At 29.7% G+C, this 10,716-nt stretch overlaps 1 pseudogene; it reads left to right on the top strand.

Annotated features, from left to right (window-relative positions):
- Positions 1–3,407: 3,407 nt before the first annotated feature.
- On the top strand, positions 3,408–7,831 carry LOC106326296 (annotated as a pseudogene).
- Positions 7,832–10,716: the final 2,885 nt, after the last annotated feature.

Here is a 10,716-nt window from a genome sequence, read left to right as displayed (position 1 = left end):
AAATTTTCGTTTGATTCCTTGTCATTCCTTGAATTTTAAAAAACTATAAAAAAACATTTCTTATCGAAATTGATATGAAACAAAAGGAACAAATATTTATTTCCATTCATTTTATTTTGTTCCTATTCATTCCTTTCCAATTCATTCCTATTCATAATTTAATGGTCACCAATTAGAACCTAGGTTTTGGATATTTTTAATGAAAGTCTCGCCTGGGAGGGTGTGGTGCAACCATTTAGGAATTTAAGGAAGTTATGCCATTTCCCAAGACAACGAATTTGAATTTATCTTCATTTTAACTCCCTAGTACTGTTTTCGTTTGTTTTTTAGTTTTTTTAAATTTGTTTCACTATAAATATCGCTCTATATTTTTGATACGTATAAATAAATTTCTTCTTTAATTTTAATTTATTAATTAACAAAAACTAAATAAAATAATGTATTAAATAAAGGTAAAATAGAAAATTACTAAATTTTTTAATCTATAAATAAAAACTTCAAACGACACTTATTGTAAAACGGAGAAAATATTGAATAGAACAGTTTAATTGCTGGTTTCTAAGATATTATATCAATAGTTTCTAATTTTGTAACTTTAGTAAAGTCATTAGATACTCATGTGCATTTATAAGTGTTTAGTTTATCTCATTTCATTAGATAATTTAATTATATAACTACTACATAAATCCACATTATAATAAGACACTTGGCTCACTCCTCAGCGCACCACGTCAGCGTTTTGTGGATCTCACTTTTAAAAACTGTGAAAAAGTGTCAAAGCACATGATTCGAACCCGGGTTATTGAGTTAGAAACTTCAACATTTATACCACTAAAGTAAATGATACTTTGTAGATTGATGGCCAAAACTAATATATATTTATGAAGGTCGGAAGCCCTTTCTTCTCCGGCTTCCTCTGAGGGCCGGATCTACAAGTGTATTATGAGTTAGGGTTCTTTTCATCATTGTCTTAGACAAGTCTGAGTTACAGAGTTGCGTCGTGTGTCTGTTCGTAATCTATTTTTCCACCGGTGAACTCTTCATCTCCCCATCTGAAATCGCTTGATCATAAATGTTCCTGATTTGTAGCCCCTCTGTAAACCCTATATATATGATTCTCATCTTTGATGAACTCAATCTGCATCTCCACAAAACTCATTGATTCCTCTTAGCTTTAACCATCTTTCCGTCACTCAACATTCGAGTCTCTCCGTCTTGGTCGTAGTTGTCAGAGCATAGCCTCTGGCCTCCTCCGCTTCTGGGATTCCCTGAACTTCAAGAGAGACAGTGAGTTTATGGGAATCACGGTTCTCTTCCTTGATGAAAAGGTAAGTTAAACTTCGATCTATCACACTTATTTAACATAATTATTTTAATTTATTTCCTGATTCTTTGTTGGATAATACTATTTGCAGATTCCGTGATTCATGGGTTTACTCCCGTCGGACGTGCTAATCATTACATGCCATCTTTGAAAGCCGGTTCCATTGTGAAAGTCGATCGTTTTGAGGTTGCTAGATGCTCAAGCATGTACAAGATAACTGATCATCCATTCCTCATTCGTTTCATCTCACCAACCATTATTGATGAAGTCATCACGGGTGCTCCTGAGATCAATCTCCAGTCATGATTAGATTGTTCGACAATCTCCAAGTGATTGCGAACACAAACCTAGAACTTCCAGGTATATTATCATATTGCATCTGGGTTTATATTATGTTTCGATATCATAACTGATATTTAAACTCGCAGATATTTTTTGGGCAAATCCGTTATGTCCAAGGTCTGACCTCACAAAAGAAACAACTCGAGTCGTTATCCGTCTCGTCATTGATCCGTAAGAAACAATCAACACACAATTCCCTTTATATTACTGTCTATATTGTGCTAACATCAATAATCAAAAATATTTTCTATCCAAGATCTGTGGTCGTCTATTTATATCCTTTACTTATCAAACTAATTTTACACAAACCGTTATTTTACAGCTTAAAAGAAACCACAACAACCCAAATAATCAAAACACCAAAAACAAGAATCCCAAATAGACGAATCATTAATGATCACTTCTTTTTTTTTTGTCTAATCTTACAAATAAACTTCAAAAAAAAATATACCAAACCAATCACCTCAACTAAAACTCAACGACACATACATCGAGTCAGCTAGACAAATACAAACTACACAGCCATCTATTTAACAATTTACAAATTTTCTTTGGCAGATGCTTACGAAGAAGACGAAGACGACATCCAAGATCAGTGAAATTACCTAAACACAAAAGTAGAGTAAGTTACGTACTCTGATAAATACAACTAACAATAATTTTTGTTTACATATTATCTATCAAATAAAAGAGAAACAAACACAGTCACACCAGGAGATACAAGAGACAAGCCCGACAGACACAAAGGTAGCAACAACATCTCCACCAGCTCACTCCTCTGTCTTATGAAAATAGCTTACATGCCCAATGTCAACAGGTCAATGCTATTTTCTTCTTATGAGAAATACATAAATTCGTTTAAAATCCATTAAGCCCCAAATACTCAAAATTGTCACTCATTTTATAGTTATTTCTACAAGTTTTCATGTATTTGTTTTAAAGGTCCGGTAAAAGCAACAAGTTTAAAAATAAAAAAAAATATATAACAAACATAATAAGGATAATAAAAAATATTGCTTAATACACACAACTTACACAACTAAACTAGAGAAAAAATATCCAGAAACAAAAGATACTCTCAACAACCTTAATATAATTTATGTACTCTTAACAGTACAAAAAACAAATTAAAAAGATAAACAAACAATAAGTCTCAGTGACATATCAACCAACACCACAAACTATATTAATCACATTACTAACACAGTTTAGTCTTTCATAAGTGGAAAACAATGCATACACAATTCATCATCACAACTCTGACCTTATAACTATAAAAAACTTGAAAAACAATGATCAACCCAAAACGCAAAATTCACAATTATAATACTTTAGCATATATTGAGATGAAACAAAAAAATTTGTCTATATGCGCACGCAGGGACAATGCCCCTAGTAACATTAATAGGATATCGATCGGTGATAAATCAACGAGTTGTTGGTTTACTAATAAAGGAGTTCTAGTAGGCATTTCATCATTGGAATTTAATTTTCGTTAGAAATGACTATTTACACTTTTGGAGTTTCCAACAAAGAATTGAAACTATTTTCTTTACCAAAAAAGATTTCTGTGAGAATAAAACTAACAAATATCCATGAGAGCAGCTGTCTTTCCTTCTCGTAGACATAAGAACAGCTGTCTTTCCTACAGAATCAGTAACTATCTTCATATTTAATATATTTACTATTCCACGAGAGAGCACTACTATAAAGTGAGAACTCTCTCCTCCCTCAGATAAGTATGCAACCTAAAAAACTAAAACGAACATTTGAAAGAGATAAACAAACCAACATGGTAGAGGTCTTCAATTTATGGACTCTGATACTTTCACTCATAGTGGTGAAGCTTTATCATTGGATTTATCAGTGGAACAATCCAAAGTGTGAAGGAAAGCTTCCTCCAGGATCAATGGGCTTCCGATCATCGGAAAGACCTTCGAGTTCATGAAACCTCATGATGCTATTCAGTTGCCAACATTTGTGAAGGAGAAAGTCCACAGGTTATTTGATTTTATATTTTCAGTATAAGGTTGTGGAGTTTTTTTTATGAGAAATATATATTTAAAGATGTTTAATTCTTACATAATCAGTTATCTAGTCTTTTTTTTTTAGCAACTAACAGTTATCTTGTCTTAATTTTCCCTTTTTATTGGAAAACCAGATATGGGCCAGTTTTTCGGACTAGCTTGTTTGGAGCCAAAGTTATAATCTCGACTGATAGTGGATTGAACATAGAGATGGCAAAGACGAATCATGTGCCTGGCATGCCGAAGAGCTTAGCGCGGTTATTCGGCGAAAATAACTTGTTCGTACAGAGTAAAGACTCTCATAAGCATGTACGCAGCGTAACAACCCAGTTGTTAGGTTCACAAGGTTTAAAATTGAGAATGATGCAAGACATCGATATCTTGACTCTCACACATATTGAGGTAGGAGCCAGAAACGGCGGTCTTGACGTCAAGGAAACAGTAAGCAAGGTAAAATATAAGTTTCCACTTTAGCGCCGTGCCTAGTGTGCATTTAGAAAAAAAAGTTATGTATGAAGTGCCTATTTAACTTATTTGTATTTCCAATCCAGTGCCGGCTCCAAATTCATACCGTAACAATCTTTACCAAAAAAACAATAATTTTGATCATAAACATATAACGAAACAAAAGAAATTGTTATAGGAAAAGTATTTAAGTTCTCTACACCAAAAATAAGTGATGATTAACCATATACGAGTTCTACACTTTAGACAGTATGTACAAAATCACAGCCGGATATGATATTTTGAGAGTACCAAAATAAGAAAGTATATACAAATTAATTTATAGTATTTACAAGCTTTATAGAAGAAAACTATTATTTTCAAATTATAATCTTAAAATTATAGTTTACAATGTAACTAGGTGTTTGCGGGCGTAACAAATTTACAAATATTTCTAAGTAAATGTGCTATCAGTTCAAATCATCATAATTGTTTATTTGTTCGAAATATTAATAATAAGTTAAACATCAAACTTTATATATGATAAATTACTTCATCACAACAGAAAATACTTTTTATAGTGGAAATACTCATGCGTTTAAAATATTAGTATTAAATTAAATATCAAACTCTTTATATATGAATTTTTTTTATTATAATATAAATATTTTTAAATGCATAAAATAAACTTAAAAATACTCATGTATATAAAAATTATATATATAATATAATATCCATAAAGTCTGCATGTATGTGCGCTAATTAAAATAAAAGTAAAAAAGTATATCTATCAAATGTATATTACAAGTGAGATTGAATTTAAGCTTACACAAAAGCGAATATAAGTTTTATAAATTATTATTTGAAAAAGTATATAATTTTTTTTTTAATTTTATGTATGTTTATATGCATCTTAGTTTTTGTGCATAGCGAATATGTATAAAGTTAGGTTCAGTTAGATGATAATGCATGTGTATTAATATTTTATTTAAAGAGTTATTAACGTATCATGTTTATTCATAGATCTATTTTCAAGGAATCTATTTTTAAAACAAAAAGCGTATTAGATCCAAAATAATTGATAGATAAAAAAAACATGACAAATAAGTAAAGTAAGCAAAACTATATAAAAGTTGACAAGTAAGCAAATTTATTTTTTAAATAATAATATAGATATTATTTATATAAAAATCATAATAGTTGAATATATTATGCATTTTAATAGCCAGAAACAGTCCAACTTGACAAACAAACAAAACAAAAATCTAATAATATGGCGCTGATATTTTCACCATTGACAAACAAACAAAATTCTAATAGTACATGATGTTACAAGATAACTAATTATGTCGTTGACAAAAATAATATTATATTGTTCAAGGGAAAACAAACAAAAGTTTGGCATTTATAAACAATATATATTATTTTCAAAAGTTGTAACATGATATTAAAATTATTGTAACATGATCAAATTTATTATAGATATTACATTCTGACAAGATTTTTAGATATTTTAATAATATGTATATCATATCAAAAATAATTTTTTATAGAAATATTTATACTTTTCGTTGATAGTTAAATAAGTAAAGCTAAGTTTTAGTTTATTACTTAATATCAGGATAAGTATAATCAAGTTTCTAAATTAGTGAAAATATTTAAAATTTAGTGAATAATTTAATTGAGTGATTAGCATTTGATTTATTAGGTTTAATAAATATTTTTTTAATTTAAATATTTTGACTAAAACAATAAAACTAAAATTTATTAAATTTATTTTAAAATAAGTAAAATAGTATAAAATTATTATTTTATAAAATGAAAAATAATTTTATGAACTAAAACTAATTTAAATACAGTCGGATCAGAAATTTTAACTAACCAAAAAATTACAAGTGATTACTTTATACTTGTAAAAACTAATGAACTTTAAAGCTAAATATAATGTAAATATAATTTTAAATGAATATTTAAAAAAAAAATTATTTTTTGTGTGTGCCGCATGAAATCATCTAGTTCTCCATTGTAAGTGGTGTAAAATTCAAATCTTTTGAGGTTCACTCCAAAATAAGAAGCAGATTATTTTTATTTTGTAGCTTCAAAATGAAAATTGAAGGGAGACTTTTTTTGGAAAATTGTGTATAGGACTTCTATTAACATAGGCACGGCTCTTGTGAGTTGTTACAATAAGAATCAACTCGATTACTTAATTAAGATTGGATCATTTCCTCTAATACATATCATCAAACTTTACAGATCTTAATTGAATGTCTTGCCAAGAAAGTTATGGGCGAAATGGAACCAGAGGCTGCAAAAGCACTCACACTCTGTTGGAGCCATTTTCCAAAGGGGTGGTTTCGAATATCCTGGAACATTCCTGGTAATGGCGTCTATCGAATGATGAAGGTACACCTCTTTTTATTCATCTATAAACCCTTAAAATAGCTCTATATGAGAATTAGAGAAAGAGAACTGGGGTGATGATGCTCTTAAACAGGCAAAAAAACAGATGATTAATATATTAAAGGAGACGGTGTTGAAGAAAAGAGCTTCAGGAGAAGAGCTTGGAGAGTTTTTCAAGACGCTACTTGGCGAAATGGAAGGAGAAGAGGAAAAGATAAGCGTAGAGAGTGCGATTGAGTTCATATTTATTTTCTTTTTGATTGCTAACGAAGCAACACCAAGCGTCCTTGCGGCTACAGTAAAGCTCATAAGCGACAACCCTAAAGTCATGCAGGAATTAAAGAGAGAGCATGAACGCATTGTCTGGGATAAGAGTGAGAAGGAGAAGAAGACTGGCCTAACATGGGAAGACTACAAATCAATGACTTTCACGCAAATGGTCAGCATTAATTGTCAACAGAGTTTTGACAAAAAAAACAGGGTTTTGACTGAAAATCGACGAACCTTATCATAGTTTAGACAATCATGGTGTTTTGTTTCAGGTGATAAATGAGTCACTGAGGATCACAAGCACAGCGCCGACAGTGCTTAGAATAATTGATCATGAGTTCCAGTTTGGTGAATATACAATTCCAGCTGGTTGGATCTTCATGGGCTTTCCTAGTGTCCATTTCAATCCTGAAAAATATGATGACCCTTTAGCATTTAATCCATGGCGGTGGAAGGTGATTTTTAATTTGTTCTTCATCCTTAAATTATACATTCATAAGATTTTTTGCATTTATTAAACTACATAATTTTTTTCAGGAAAAAGACCTGACGGCTATTGTCTCGAAGACGTACATTCCTTTTGGCGCTGGTTCCAGACTATGTTTAGGAGCTGACTTCGCTAAGCTTCTAATGGCCAGTTTTATCTATCACTTGTGTAGATACAGGTTCAATTAATCACCTAATGACTCCTGATTCGATTTTTAATATATGCGGTCAAAAGTTTAATTTACATATATTTTTATATGTATCTATGGTTTCAAGGTGGTCAATGAAGGCAGAGACTACAGTACTTCGAAGGTTTATACTTATGTTTCCAGGTGGATCTGATGTTCAAATCTCACAAGACACTGAAGTGGAAAACTCTGCTGGTTAGTAGAGTGGTTATAGTCCATCGGAGGTTGCTGGTTCGGAGTAAGCTACACTATATGAGTGTATACGTTGAACAGTACTAATTACTGCATAAATAAAAGCCATCTTGTAAGAAACAATGATTAAAGTGTATGTTTCTATTGAATGCATAGAAACATACAAAGTGAAATAACTCCATTTTTCCAACAAAATGAAATAACTCCATAACAAAGTGAAAAATGAAGTAATAAACAAAAAAATAAATACATTATTTCACTTATGGAATAGACTCATTTTTACTTTAAATTAGGTTAAGTCAGTCCGCACTTCGCGCGGAAATTTGTTTCATTATATTTTTCCTTCATATTTGTTTTTAGTTTAAATGATTTTATTTTAATTATGTATTGAACATTATTTTGTATTTTTTTTTAGTTTTTATCATTCTTTTTTCGTTGATCTCGTTTTTATTAGTTTTGTTGGAATTAATTAAATTTTCTAATACAATTATTGCGATTATTAATGAAGTTTTGCTTTTAACTTGATTATGTCGGTATATATATTTTAATCTGTTTATTTCAGTATAAATTATCTAATTTTATTTTTGTTATTTTTTTTGTTTGTTATCGGGTTATTTTACATTAGTTGGATTATGCAAGTATATATTTTTAATTTCCATACCAGTATTAAAATAATGGTTGAGTTTTTTATTTTAGAATTTAAAAAAATACACAAAATTAAATACAATAACTTTATATTTACTGTTCACAATACTTACAAAAAATATTTATTTTACCATTAAAAACAATTTTAACGTAACTTTATAAAAACGTTTAATTTATTATCAATTATATGTAATAGATTAATTTAAATATTTTTATGATACTAAAACAATACTTATTAAATTTTAGAAAATAATTTGAAACATTGACCTCATTAAATCTATTGATTTATTATATATTAACATTTAGATAATTATTTTTATTTATTAATTTTCGTATTATACTTAAAAGTAGTGTATTTATATTGTTAAACGTATTATTAAGCTATTAATTTTTGTATAGCAATAATGGTTAATGATTATATGATTACTTTATAATAATCATTATGATTTGCAGGTTTGAATATATACTATATTTAAAATCATCAAAATATAAACAGTTGACTTTCGCAAAAGCCGGTTTTCATTTTTTATATTTTTTATGCGTTCTTATTGTTTTGGATCTCATTTTGGAAGAACTCAATTTTTTTTTTTTGCTTGTTAGTTTAATTGTTACAGTTATTGTTCTTTGTGCATCAATGTTTTTTATTTTTCTGTGTGTGAATTAATTTGAAGAACTGTAAGAAGATGAAAGAGTGAGAAGGAGGTTTAATCGATTCTTTTTCGATGGAGAAACAACTCAATTTTCTTTGCAGTACATGCCAATTAAAAAAATAGATATGTATTAAACTCAAAAAAAAACACGAAAAATTAAGTCAAGAAAATTCTAAATGCGCAAGTGGATTATTTGATATTCTTTTTGAGTATAATTATATATTTAGTATATAACATTATTTATGTGAAATCGTTTTATATAGAATTTTAGGAGCTTACACTTCAAAATTATTGCAATTAAATAAATTGAATGATAGATGATTTGTCTTTTTTGTTTTTATGAAAAATAAAATCACAAAGAATAATTGTTAAACAAAATGAATCATATTTTGATTGGTTAAAAATCCGAACTAAAGTATTTATTTAACGGCACAATTTATAACATTATATCATTTTTACTATTTATTTTATGTTTTATATAAATCTGTTGTGTAATTTGTGTGAAAATACTTATAAGTGAATCGACATTTGCTTTTTACACAAAATAAAATATTAGAGTAGATAAGTCAAGTTGACAAAATAAGAGTAGATAAGTCAAAACCATCCTTTTTCCTGTTTCTTTTTTTTTTCCGTAGAACTTTTTGGGTTAAGAAGTTATTTTTGTTACGAAAGACAGCTAAGAAAGCCAGCAGCCAGCCGTTTATGTTGAAAAATATAAAAGATGTGGGACCCGTTGCACTATTTGCAGAGTAAATTTCTTTCTATATATACGAACGTTTGCGTTCATTTGTAAACACACCTCAACCTTCTCTTCTCTCTAATACACTCTTTCTATCAGTGTTAAAATATTCTACGGGTATAAATTTGCTCTTATTCAAATTCCCGCGTTACAATAAAATTCCAGTTCTTTTTATAACACGTTATCAGCACGATCACTCTGCGATTTGGTAAAATTTATTTGTATCATTTATACCCTGTTATAATGGTCGGTATACCGCCTCTACTATTATTTATATCATGTTATAATGGCCGGAATACCGCCTATATTATTTACTAGTAATTTAATTTATTTATTGGTCGGCCGAGCCGCCTTATATCCTGTTTATTATTTATTGGTCGGCGGAGCCGCCTTATATCCTGTTTATTATTTATTGGTCGGCGGAGCCGCCTTATATCCTGTTTATTATTTATTGGTCGGCGGAGCCGCCTTATATCCTGTTTATTATTTATTGGTCGGCGGAGCCGCCTTATATCCTGTTTATTATTTATTGGTCGGCGGAGCCGCCTTATATCCTGTTTATTATTTATTGGTCGGCGGAGCCGCCTTATATCCTGTTTATTATTTATTGGTCGGCGGAGCCGCCTTATATCCTGTTTATTATTTATTGGTCGGCTGAGCCGCCTTATATTCTGTTTATTATTAATTGGTCGGCCGAGCCGCCGTATAATTTATTTATTATTCTGCATTGATCGGCTGAGCCGTCGCATGATTTGTTGTCATATAACATAAATATTTCATTGTCATAATTTTTCACTTTTATGAAATTTTATAGATTTGATTGACCGTTTAATACGATATTTTCAGACTAATTTTTGGTGCACTCGATTTAACCCCAACGGTCACAAAGAAAATTTTTCAAAAATTTCCCCTTTCTCCAACGGTCATGAACAGTAATTTTCATCTATAAATACAACTCATTTTCACTCCATTTCATCATCCAAAACATTTCATCTTCTCTCAAAAA

The sequence above is a fragment of the Brassica oleracea genome, chromosome C1, assembly GCF_000695525.1.
Source record: "Brassica oleracea var. oleracea cultivar TO1000 chromosome C1, BOL, whole genome shotgun sequence".
NCBI lineage: Eukaryota > Viridiplantae > Streptophyta > Magnoliopsida > Brassicales > Brassicaceae > Brassica > Brassica oleracea.
This window is presented reverse-complemented; position numbering and strand designations above follow the sequence as displayed.